The sequence below is a fragment of the Sebastes fasciatus genome, chromosome 16 (assembly GCF_043250625.1).
Source record: "Sebastes fasciatus isolate fSebFas1 chromosome 16, fSebFas1.pri, whole genome shotgun sequence".
Classification (NCBI taxonomy): Eukaryota; Metazoa; Chordata; class Actinopteri; order Perciformes; family Sebastidae; genus Sebastes; species Sebastes fasciatus.
The window spans coordinates 21841602-21853009 of NC_133810.1; positions in this window are offsets into that span (position 1 = coordinate 21841602).

Consider the following 11408-nt stretch of genomic DNA (forward strand, 5'->3'; position numbering starts at 1 on the left):
GTCCTGTGAATGTGTTGTGAAAAGCATCTGAAGTGTTTCTGGTGCAGTGGAACTATAAATAACCTTGCTTAGGTCTGCCTCTGCTGTAAATAATTCTTGTGACTTTTTTTGTGCATTTATTTTGAAGAGAAGTAAGAGGGGGGTAGTAACATACCTCACAGCATGAACTATGACATTTAATGGCCTTATATCTGAATGACCTCACGCTTTAGTCATTGTCTGATTGGTTTTCAATGAAAGTCTTAGTCATTGAAGCCTCCTATTTTCAAATGTAAAGCACTATCTCAGTATCTAAAGAGATATATTTTCTCAGCCTCACTTAACAAAGCTACTATTTTGGTAGAATTTGACAGTGCACAAAGCAAGCCAAAAAAGAGATTTGACTTGTATGCATGTGCACCTATCTATGTACATATAATCACACAAAAGCCATTATTTCAAAGTCATTTATAAGCTGCTAAATAATGCCAAAAAAAGATAGAATTTATATAGTGTCAGTATTCTTCATAACTTTACATTTTGGTTCACAGAAGCGATCAGATTACAGTATAAACTAACATCTGTGTTTGGATAATTTCCTATGGTGTACTGTATAGTTACCTTTCTGAGTTTATTGGATGCTATGTCCAAGATTTTCCTATTTATATATTGGTCAAATTTGTCGTGCTGATTCTTTTCAATGTGAAAATATTCAAAGTATCTTTGTTTCAAACAGTAGCTCTAATGGACTTCTTCAAGTTGTCAGTGGAGCAGTGTGTTTTTAGGAACGGGTTCATTTTGTTTCAGAGACTACTTTTACATGCACTTAAGCAGTCTGATGATTTCCAGCTTTTCTCAATGACCTGATTCCTGATGCATACATGAGAAATAAGAAGCCTTTATCAATGTAAAGCATTAAAAGAAAGAAATTATCCTCACTTTACTGCCAGCCCAAATGCTCCAATCAAAAAAATATAAATGTGGCAGTGTCATATCACTTAACAAGTTTCTTATATAACATATTAGATACTCTTAAAATATGGCAAACTTAAAATATGGAGGGATGGGAGTAATCTGCTTTCTGAAAAACTGTGTGCAAACTGGTTTTATAGAAATCAGACTATTGCATTGTATCTAAATGTCATGCCTTAACCTGATTTCTGGCAGTTACCTGGTTTCTTATGTGCATGTAAACATAGTGAAACTTTGAGGATTCATTTCACCGGGATTGTGATGTGACTTAGGTAGGGACAAGTCGTAGAAATTTACTAGTAGAGATGGAAACAGTGTTTACCATCACAGTTTAAATGTTTGCACAAGGAAATTTGCAAAAGACTGAATATTTACCTGATGTTTCATTATAGCCAGATATAATCTGGCTGATACAGTCAGGCCTAGGAGTGAGTTAAATATTGGACTCATTTTGTTACATCTTGTAGAGTATGAGGTTTCAATAATTGTATACAAATTGAAGGGAATGCTAGAAAGCATGTTGAAGATGAAATTTAATGTATGGCTTTTATGAGAGGCTGAATTGCTCGTATACAGATGTACAGTACGCATACTTGCATCTAGTCTCCAGGGATCGTGGAAGTATTTGGCTGTGCCTTGCAGCACATTGCTCTCAGGATGCTTTCAATTTTCTAGTTTTAAGTCTCTCCCTGCCAAAAACCAGTGGTTACTGGCAAGAGTCTAATCTAGTAGTGATATATTTTGTGAAAATCCTACATGTAACATGTAGTACCTTAAAGTTAGTTATGTACAGTTGAACCGTGGAGATGGCATTGCAAAACTTTGTACTTTTTTGTGTGTATCCTCGTTATGCACCTTGAGATTTAGAAAATTGGGCTAATAGGATGGCTTTACGTGATGCAGCTTTAGTCAGATGAAGTAAAGTAAAATGAAGATTGGTGTCCATAAGGGTGCCTATGGACCCCAAAACAAATATGGTTTGATTTGCCCATATTCTTTACAATATGTTGATTGTCTGGCAGTTGTTGAGCCAGTGATCTTGATTAGACCTTTATATTTATCCACGAGTGGGGGCCCAAGTGTGCTAATGGTGGATGCTAATAATGATATTTGGTATGGCCCCCCCCCCCCAGGTCATCAGGCCAAACCTATCACTTATTCACAAGAAATATGAACTAATGCTAAGCACATTCATGCTCCCAAGAGGATCAACACCCCGATTTTAAAGAGGACCTATTATGCTTTTGTGCTTTTTCTCTTTTCTTTAGTGTGTTATATAGTTTTTATGCATGTAAAAAGGTCTGCAAAGTTACAAAGCCTAAGGTCCACGACAAAGGGAGTTACTCTCCCCCACAGAAACACTGCTCCTGAACTGCCTGAAACGCCTTGATTGAAGTCCTGCCTTTTTTTCCGTAACACAGTGATGTCACCAAGTAACACAATCAGGGTCTGAAATTAACTTTTGAAATCTCTGCGCTAAATGAAGGAATAACGTTTTAGATCTGATGTCATTCAATGTTCAATATAATTTACACAAAAAACATATGCATGGTAAATTACATTGTTCGAATTACACCGTGACTTCTGGGGGAGCCCTATTTCTCGGGTCAGGGAGGGCACTGTAGCCTACACAGTACGTTACTAACTCTCCTCCTGCTGATTTCAACACAGCTTTTTTTTCCCTCCACTGTGGCGCCGTTCCTAAACAAACTGAAACATGATACAGCGTGCGTATGCGTCATTGTGCATGGGTAACTGTCTGAAAGCATCAATACCGAGCAATGAATAGTCACGGAGGCATGAGATTCCAAGGAATCCGAAAACTAAGAAACGGTTCTTAACAGGAACCGGTTCTCTATTCCCATCCTTAGCGTTTTCCCGGTCTGCCAAAATGACGGATGGCCTGATAATTTTACCCGCCACTTCATACAATTTACCCGCATTTGGCGGGTGCTAATTTCAGACCCTTAACACAATTAATACCTGCCTAGCGGCTAGTTTGGCACCTCCCTCAAACAAAGCTAGTTAGAGTGGAGCTGGAGTGGATTCCGAAGAGTTTGGTTTCGGTTGATCACAACAGAGTGAGCCAGCTGACCAATAAGAGCAGCTCACCAATCGGAGCAGACTTTTGAGCAGGAGCTCAAACAGAGCGTTTCAGACAGAGGGTGAAAAGAGGTGCTGCAGCACAGTCGGTATGAGAAAAATAAAGCATTTTTTGAACATTAAAGAATGTAAACATGATCTAGTATAAACCAAAATACAAGTAAGCACCTGAAAATGAGCATAATAGGTCCTCTTTAATGATCCATTGCTTTTTCTCTATACTCCCACCCTTAGGACAAAGTGCCACATGAAATGTTGAGCCTGCAATTGCAGAGAGGTTGTAACATGTAAAGCCAACCCTAATAGCAAGATCATGCTTTGAGTGCATTTAAAGGGAAATGCCACTTAATTTCAGGATTCAGGTATGGTACCCCTAGGCTTACTATTGGATTGCATGAGCATTACAGATTTACAGTATAGTGTGTTAAGCCTGTGATAGAGAGGAGCTCCCCCCTAATGTCAGATTATTTGACTCCATTGTGAGTCGAATAACAAAAATCTATTAGGTGGCAGTTCATTTTGTTGGTGTTTTATTATCTTAATAAATAATTAAAAACACAGGGAAGTGAGCTAGAAATGTGGGCTCCCATTTGAAGTAAATGGAGAAGCATCAGACTATGATTTGATGACATCACAGACCTGTATATTTGTCCTTTGGGTCAGGAAAGTGTTCATGATTGCAAAGAAAAAATTGTCTGAGAATTTTTAAACTGAGTGGTATTACTCTTCAACGGGGCTAATTATGCTAGCCTGACTTTGTCTCATTGGTGGTGCTTCAAAAAAATCTATTTCTTTATAATGTTTAGGTACAATTGTGGTATATGAACAGATGTAAAGAGAAAAAAAAAGTTTAAAAAAAAACATTTGAATGTGTTTTGCCCAAATGAATATTGGGCTTTGCTGACTTTGTTTTTTCATGAAAAAAGACGAGGCCACCTAAGGCCGGCTGTCTGTTCATGAGAAGGTGAAACAAACTGCCTACATGTTTCTTCATGTGAAACAATCAGATTGCAAGGCTGCTGTCAAGGTTGTTTCTGGCATTTGGCTAAAAGTTTGCGTGCCATCCTTTTCCCTTGAGATTGTTGAACTGTCATAGATAAAGAAAAAAGAAATGTTCTCCGTGCAAAAAAAAAAACTGATGTACTAGTCTGTCACTGATAAAAAAAAAATAACTCTCAAACTAAACATCAACATGGTTGCTGATTGAGAGGCCAAATGACCATCACTAGTGTTTTGACTTTAATATGGTTAATATTGGAATATGTTTCTTGGTGATAGTGAGATCCTTCTTTAACCTAAACACTGGAATAGTCTATTGCCCTGATGAACTCAGAGTACTGTAGAGCTGCAACAATTAATCGATTAGCTGTCAACTATTAAATCAGTCGCCAGCTATTTTGATAATCGATTAATCGGTTTGAGTCATTTTTTATGAAAAAAAACTAAATTTCTCTGATTCCAGATCCTTAAATGTGAATATGTTCTGGTTTCTATACTCCTATGAGTTTTGAGGACGTCATGTTGAGTTCACCATTACTGACATTTTATAGACCAAACAACTAATTGATAAATCAAGATAATAATTAAAAATGATTAGAAATGAATCCAAAAGGTTAGACTGCTTTCACAATCTGGACATTTTCCCCACATGGACAAAGAGGGAAGAGACATGTAGGGACATGTCGCTACGTCTTTCATTTATTTTTCTGTCTTTATCAGAGATAGCTCAACCTTGTCCCTGTTCCTAAAACTACTTCCAGAAACTTGTGTTTTTGCTGGACAATAGACTACTTCCTGGCTAAAAATAAACTCACTATCGCTCCAAAAGACTTTCAATGTACCAGTTGAGTATTTTGTTTAAAAGGTTACACTAAAGGCCAGTACGGCGTCCCCACCCTCCCTTTGAAAGTGCCGCAAACAACTAAGCCACAAATGTCTAGAATTGACTTTTGCTTGTTGATACAAATTGTATCTATACCTTGAATGTAACAAAATATGAAATGTATAATATGAAAATAGTTTTATTTAGAGAAAAAAAAAATCAATGCCATAATGTTTGTGACACTGTGTGTCACTGGGAGTAGCCCATTGGTATGTACTAATTCTTACTGGGTACAGTAGTAATTTACAGGGACATTTACGCGCTACTTAACGGTGCACAGATACCCTGTGTACAGCAGTAAGCATCATGTCCTCTCTGTACATAGTCACACGTATGTGTGTATATATATAGAAAGCGATCTGTAAATGTAACAGTTACTTCAGTTGTTCAGATACTTAGATAATAATTTCTGTGTTGTAACCCGTGCACCCCGGTTAAGTGCATCTATTTCCTCTGAATTGACATGTCCGCTTTACGCTATTTTAATGGGAATTTCAATATTTTTGAATATATTTTGCCTAATAAAACTTGCCAAAGTTATTCCTGGGTGGCTTTGTTAAACGTAATTTGTTGTGATTCAACACACGGGTTGTCATGCAATGAATTCTATGTTTCAGAGGATTTATTTTCCACATAATGTAAACTAAAAGGAAATTAACACCAAACACAAATCTGTGTCTCATCAGACGGTTAAAAGCGGTTAAAAGCATAATACAGAATTGTCTTTGGCAGTAGCAGATTTGTGTTTGATGCTCTCTCAAGATACAGATCCTTTTAAAACAGGACTTTATTGGAGTGTTTGGCAGTTGATTTAATGACTTAACCCTGTATGTTGACAAAGCAGAGGTGTGTTGAATTGTGACTTCTTTTACTATTGAATTATTCACCAATTGTAATTTCATAATTTATGTCTGAGGCCAGTTTGCATTTGAAATGAACAGTCTGTAGGTTTTAGCTGGCCCTATGGAAATTAGACTAGTGCTATTTTCAAGAAGTTAAAACTGATATTTTAAATGTAATATTAACTTAATTTGTTAGATCAAGACCAAAGTGATCTTTTGATGTGCACACATTATGCACCGGTTATGATAATTGGTTCAAACAAACACACACACACAAAGTGTTCTGGTCAAATTGATTGATGTCTTGGAGTTTCTGCAACCATATCATTTAAAATTTGAATCGTTGGTGTACAAACGAGAAGAGGCACATATATTTGAACACGACTACATGTATACAGTGTAATACTCAGGTTAAGTCACACAAACATTTTAAATCACATTACTTGGTTGTTTTCTTAGGTCTCCTGTTTGAGTAGACCTATGTGTCTGCAATGAAAAAAAAGGGAAATATAAAGTTTTGTGTTGTGATGATCTGCAGTATTGTAATCCACTCTGACTGGATAGCATTGCTTTTATAGACCAAAATATACAAAAATAGACTATTTGGGCCCCTGGGCTCAAACAAAATGTAAGTCTTAATGACAAAATGTGTTTCTCTCCACAAATAAAGCAAAATGATGTTCAAACTGTGTTTTATTGTTTTTAATGAGACAGGAAATAGATTACAAAAACACACTATGTTCAAAGTTATGTGTGGCATCCGTAGTTATTTACTTGAATAGAATGACATATTAAATTGGTTTGAAATGAAGAAATGTAATATTGTGGTATATCTCAGAATGCTCACTGATCAATATGTGCAGCTCTCATTGTTCAGCACTGTATGCAACATCTCCTGGCATTCAAACCTTTTCTGTACCAGCTATTCAATTATTATTACACTTGATGAATAAGTTAGCCTACAACCAGGGCCGGCTTAAGGCATAGGCCATTTAGGCGGTCGCCTAGGGCGCCACCTTCTGGAGGGTGCTGGTCGCCCTCTAAAAAAAAAAATGCCCTTCCTCATTTTCTGCATCAAGTTAACAAATGAACAAATAAAGAAATGGTAAATGGACTTGGACTTATATAGCGCTTTTCTAGTCTTCCGACCACTACATGTCAGTATTCACCCATTCACACACACATTCATACACTGATGGCAGAGGCTACTAAGGTGCCAACTTTGCCCATCAGGATTTAATCTAAATACTGATTCACACACCGATGGCTATGCTATCTGGGAGCAATTTGGGGTTAAGTGTCTTGCTCAAGGACACATCGACATGTGACCCGGAGCAGCCGGGGATCGAACCACCGACCTTCCGATTGGTGGACAACCTGCTCTGAGCCACAGCCGCCCTACACTTTTAGTATACACTTTTTACCCCTTTAACTCTTGTAGTGAAACTGACTGAACAATTTTAAGCCAACAACAATATCAGGGCCCAAGTATGATAAATACAGTTATTTATGGAAATAAAAATCTGAATTTTTGTCTTAAAACCATTGTGATGTCTGATGTGTGTTGCGGTTTGCAGGGCTCCAAATCCGAATTTCGCCTATAGGACACCAAAAGGGCTAGAGCAGGCCCTGCCTAGAACAGAGAAAAGTTAGATGAATCCACTTCAGTCATAGTGAAATAATAGCACCATGCTTTAACCATGACAGCTGAATAGATGGCTTGAATTGGTTGCTCATTGAAAACAGTCTCCATTGTTTGTTAGAGGAAGGTACGTATATGAGGAACATTGATTCCAAAGAACGTAATGGCCTATTTTGGTGTACTGGTCTCAGAGGTTTGGTAGTAGTACAGCAAAGCCCTGCTGAAACGAAATGGTAAACTTGGTCCTACTGTACATGTAGTCAAACATCACTAAAAGATGCTAATGTTTGCCAAAATGCAAGCAGGGCCGTGATAATTTTTTCCCTCTGTGCCATTTGTGTGGATGTATAAAATAAATGTTTTCATAACCTTTGAAGTAATAACATGTAAATTCATCTTGAGTTCTATGAAACTTATATAATTCTTCACAAGTTAGTCACTTTGTTTCATGCATATCTAATGCTTTCACAACCTGTCTGTGTGTACCACAGCTGCAACAGGTTACACAGCACATGCACACTATCTGGTGGTTAAATGGTGTAATGGCTCAGGGAATGTGTCATTAAGACCCAGACTTTCATCATTTGACATTACAAAAAGACACTAAAATGGCATGTGTAGCTAAAACTAATGCAATAAAAAAGAGGCTACAGCTGCTGAGACCTTTTGTCCCCAGCTGACTTCTAAGTTGAATCAGCAGCTGTTTTGTACACCATGTACTGTGTACCGTGAATATAAGGCAGACTGTATAGACTGTGGTGCAACCCACGCAGTAATCTTGATAAAGGAGGATCGGACAGCTGGAGAGTTTTGACACACAAAGAAAGCCAGGTCTGGTCAGCATCATCGACCTTGATTTCGGAGAACTACACACACCATCTTTGCCTTTGATTCCACTGCAGCAAGCAGCTCATTGAGTGAGCTGAGACTGTGGGAGGTCATCCTGCCCTGGGAGTGTAAGGGATGAGTCAACATGCAAACGCAGTGACGTCTCTGTGCTGCTGCTGTGCTCTCTCTGGGAATATTAAAGCGTCAGCCAGTCTCCAGGGACTCCTTCATGTAGTAATTGTTTGTTTTTTCAAGTCAGTCACTTTTAGAGATTAAACCTTGAATGCTGTTGTTGAATTTCTACTTCTACGAGTATTACGCTCGCTTTCTTTTGCATATATTTAGATTTGAAATATTCATTCAAATATGTAAATAAAATGTAATGCATTTGTTGGAGGCCATGCATACAACTACTGAAAGAAAGCAGAGGTCAAGACATCATAAGCTAGGGGCTGCTGTGGAGGGAAATGTGTAATGATTTGAGCTGCAAAGAAAACAAGACACTAACCGTGTTGACCACAAACTTTCATCCACAAACAGATGCTATATATCAAGCATGTATTACACACACAAAAATACACTTTTAGCGGTACAAAGAAGACACATTTTGGTTTACTTAGCAGTGGGAAAAAAGTGTGGTTTGATGAGTCACCATGCTCTGTTTGGTGCACACCAAAAGACGTCAAGAGGCCTGAGGGAAAACATTTTGTGACACAGTTGAACCTCTGACAGGTTCATTTCAGGGATCGGGGTTGCTCTTTAGAGAAGCATTTCTCTCCTGATGGCACTGGACTTCCCAGAATGATATTTATCCCTCTACAGGACACAAGTGGTCCCGGAATGGTTTGTAACCACAAACCCAGCTGGACGTTTCTGGAATGGCGCCTGACTGTTTTCCACCTCTCCATCATTACAACACAATTGGTAATATTTGTGATGACAGTGATTGTCGCCACCACATTACATTATGTTGTTCCTGTACAGAGAGCCTGTATATCCTGTCTGGAATCAGGTCTCTCTTGAGAATGAGATTACCTGTATAAATAAAGGTTAAATAAAAAAAATTAAATAAAAAAATGATATACAAGGAATGTCAAAGTTAACGCGATAACGCAAATTCGATTTAACGCCACTAATTTCTTTAACGCATTAACACAACTTGCGATTTTTAGGTTGTAGCGGGCTCAGTTTTAATGCTAGAGTGAAGATACTGGTATCATATGAAACTACAAAAACCTAAAGAATCCATTGGCATAACCATGTCATACTAGCTTCTTGCGAAGAAGGCAAAAATACGTTATACGTCCCTTGACCTCTGACCTCCATATATGTGAATGAAAATGGGTTCTATGGGTACCCACGAGTCTCCCTTTTACAGACATGCCCACTTTATGATAATCACATGCAGTTTGGGGCAAGTCATAGTCAAGTCAGCACACTGACACACTGACAGCTGTTGTCTGTTGGAATGAATTTGTCATGTTATGATAGGCTCCCACTGTGAATGTGTGACGTAACTTGTTGGTTGTCATTGACACCGTCATAATTATTTTTAGCATTTCACTTAGGCCCTTGAAATTTAAAGGTACAGTTGGTAAAGATTTCAGAAACATTTTTGTTATATTAGCTGAAATTCTCATTACATCCCAATAGCAAATAATGAATCAAATGCCGGTATCTGTGGCTGTCACAGGACTGTAATAAACCCATCCAATCATTTCATTTGGCCTGAATGAAAGGATCGGTGTGCTTAGTGCACTCTGCCCATGAACTCATTGCGAGTCACCGGAGTTTTCCACAAGCTGCTAGCTTGACAGCTGTAAATACTAATAATAGCCATGTTTGCCTTTCTATTCGTTATGATATGCAAATTTTACTAATGATAATTGTGGGGGAGTGGCTTTGGATGGAGGCCTGAAGGGACGGGTTGTCAGTGTTGCTTTAGCGATTCTTGGAGATACTGCTGCTACCTACTTTCTTTGGAAAAGAGTTAGGCTGGGTTTTTCGGTAGTTTCACAAGATCACCGACCCTGCCTTTAACTTTTTTTGTGGTTTGAACACAGATGATTTGGCCTCTCTGGAGTTCTCTTTCTGCTAGAGGTAGTGACCTATTTATAACTTTAATTCAACCTAATAAAACCCAACTTTGCAGAAGTGAAACTGTGAAGTTACCTCAGTTAATTGTCTCTACATGCCCTCCATGGGGGCCATGGGACTGTACTGCTTATTGCAATGCATTCACTTTCTCTATGTGTAGAACTGAAAGAGAGCACATGATCAATGTCAGACGCACAGACTTGCACTGTGTAGTATGGTGTGCAGAGGTGTATGCAGCCTAAGAAATAATACACTATCATTTTAAATAAAAAATAAATATATTGTTTGGAAATATGTAGGCTACTTAAGCTGAAGCAAATGCCTGTAGATTTAAAGCTACATGTACTGTACGTAAGTACACTATTAGTTCAATCTGTTTAAGAGCATACTATGTAGTAGGTTTTCATCCCGAAAAAACCCTCCTCTAAACCAGTGATTCTCAGAATGAGGTCCGGGGCACTCTGTCAGGGGGTCCGCAAAATAATATGCTATAAATTATAAAATTGTGCTGTATCAGTAAACAGTGAGTATCTACAGATGGAGACCATTTGTGCCAATAAAACAAGCATATCGTGTCCATTACTCCCACCCACATTAGCTATGGGCCAATAGAAACTCTGATATGATTGTGACACACAGCAATAAATTCATTATTTTGAAGTCAAAGCACTCACTGAACGTCAGCTTTAGACTGGTAAATTTAAATATTTGGATTTATTAAGACTATGCCAGTCATGCATATATTCATTTTCTGAAAGCTTTTAAGATCTATTACTTGAAATGTTGGCTATAAATGTGTATGTCTAACAAAGAAAACTGGGAAAATAAAAAGAGTATTTTTCAATGTTGGTGTTTTTTTTGTTGTTGAAAACCCAAAAAGAGAAATTATTATTCAAAGCGGAGTATTTTATATGTTTTAAAACATGTCCTGAGAGGCTCTTTAAAGCCTTAGTATATTCCCACCAGCTAATAATTTAAACTTAAAAACCTTAAACTTACTTTGTAAGGCACATATGTGGCTTACTCTATATGCACAGTTGTGTAAATCACTCTGACCAGCAGC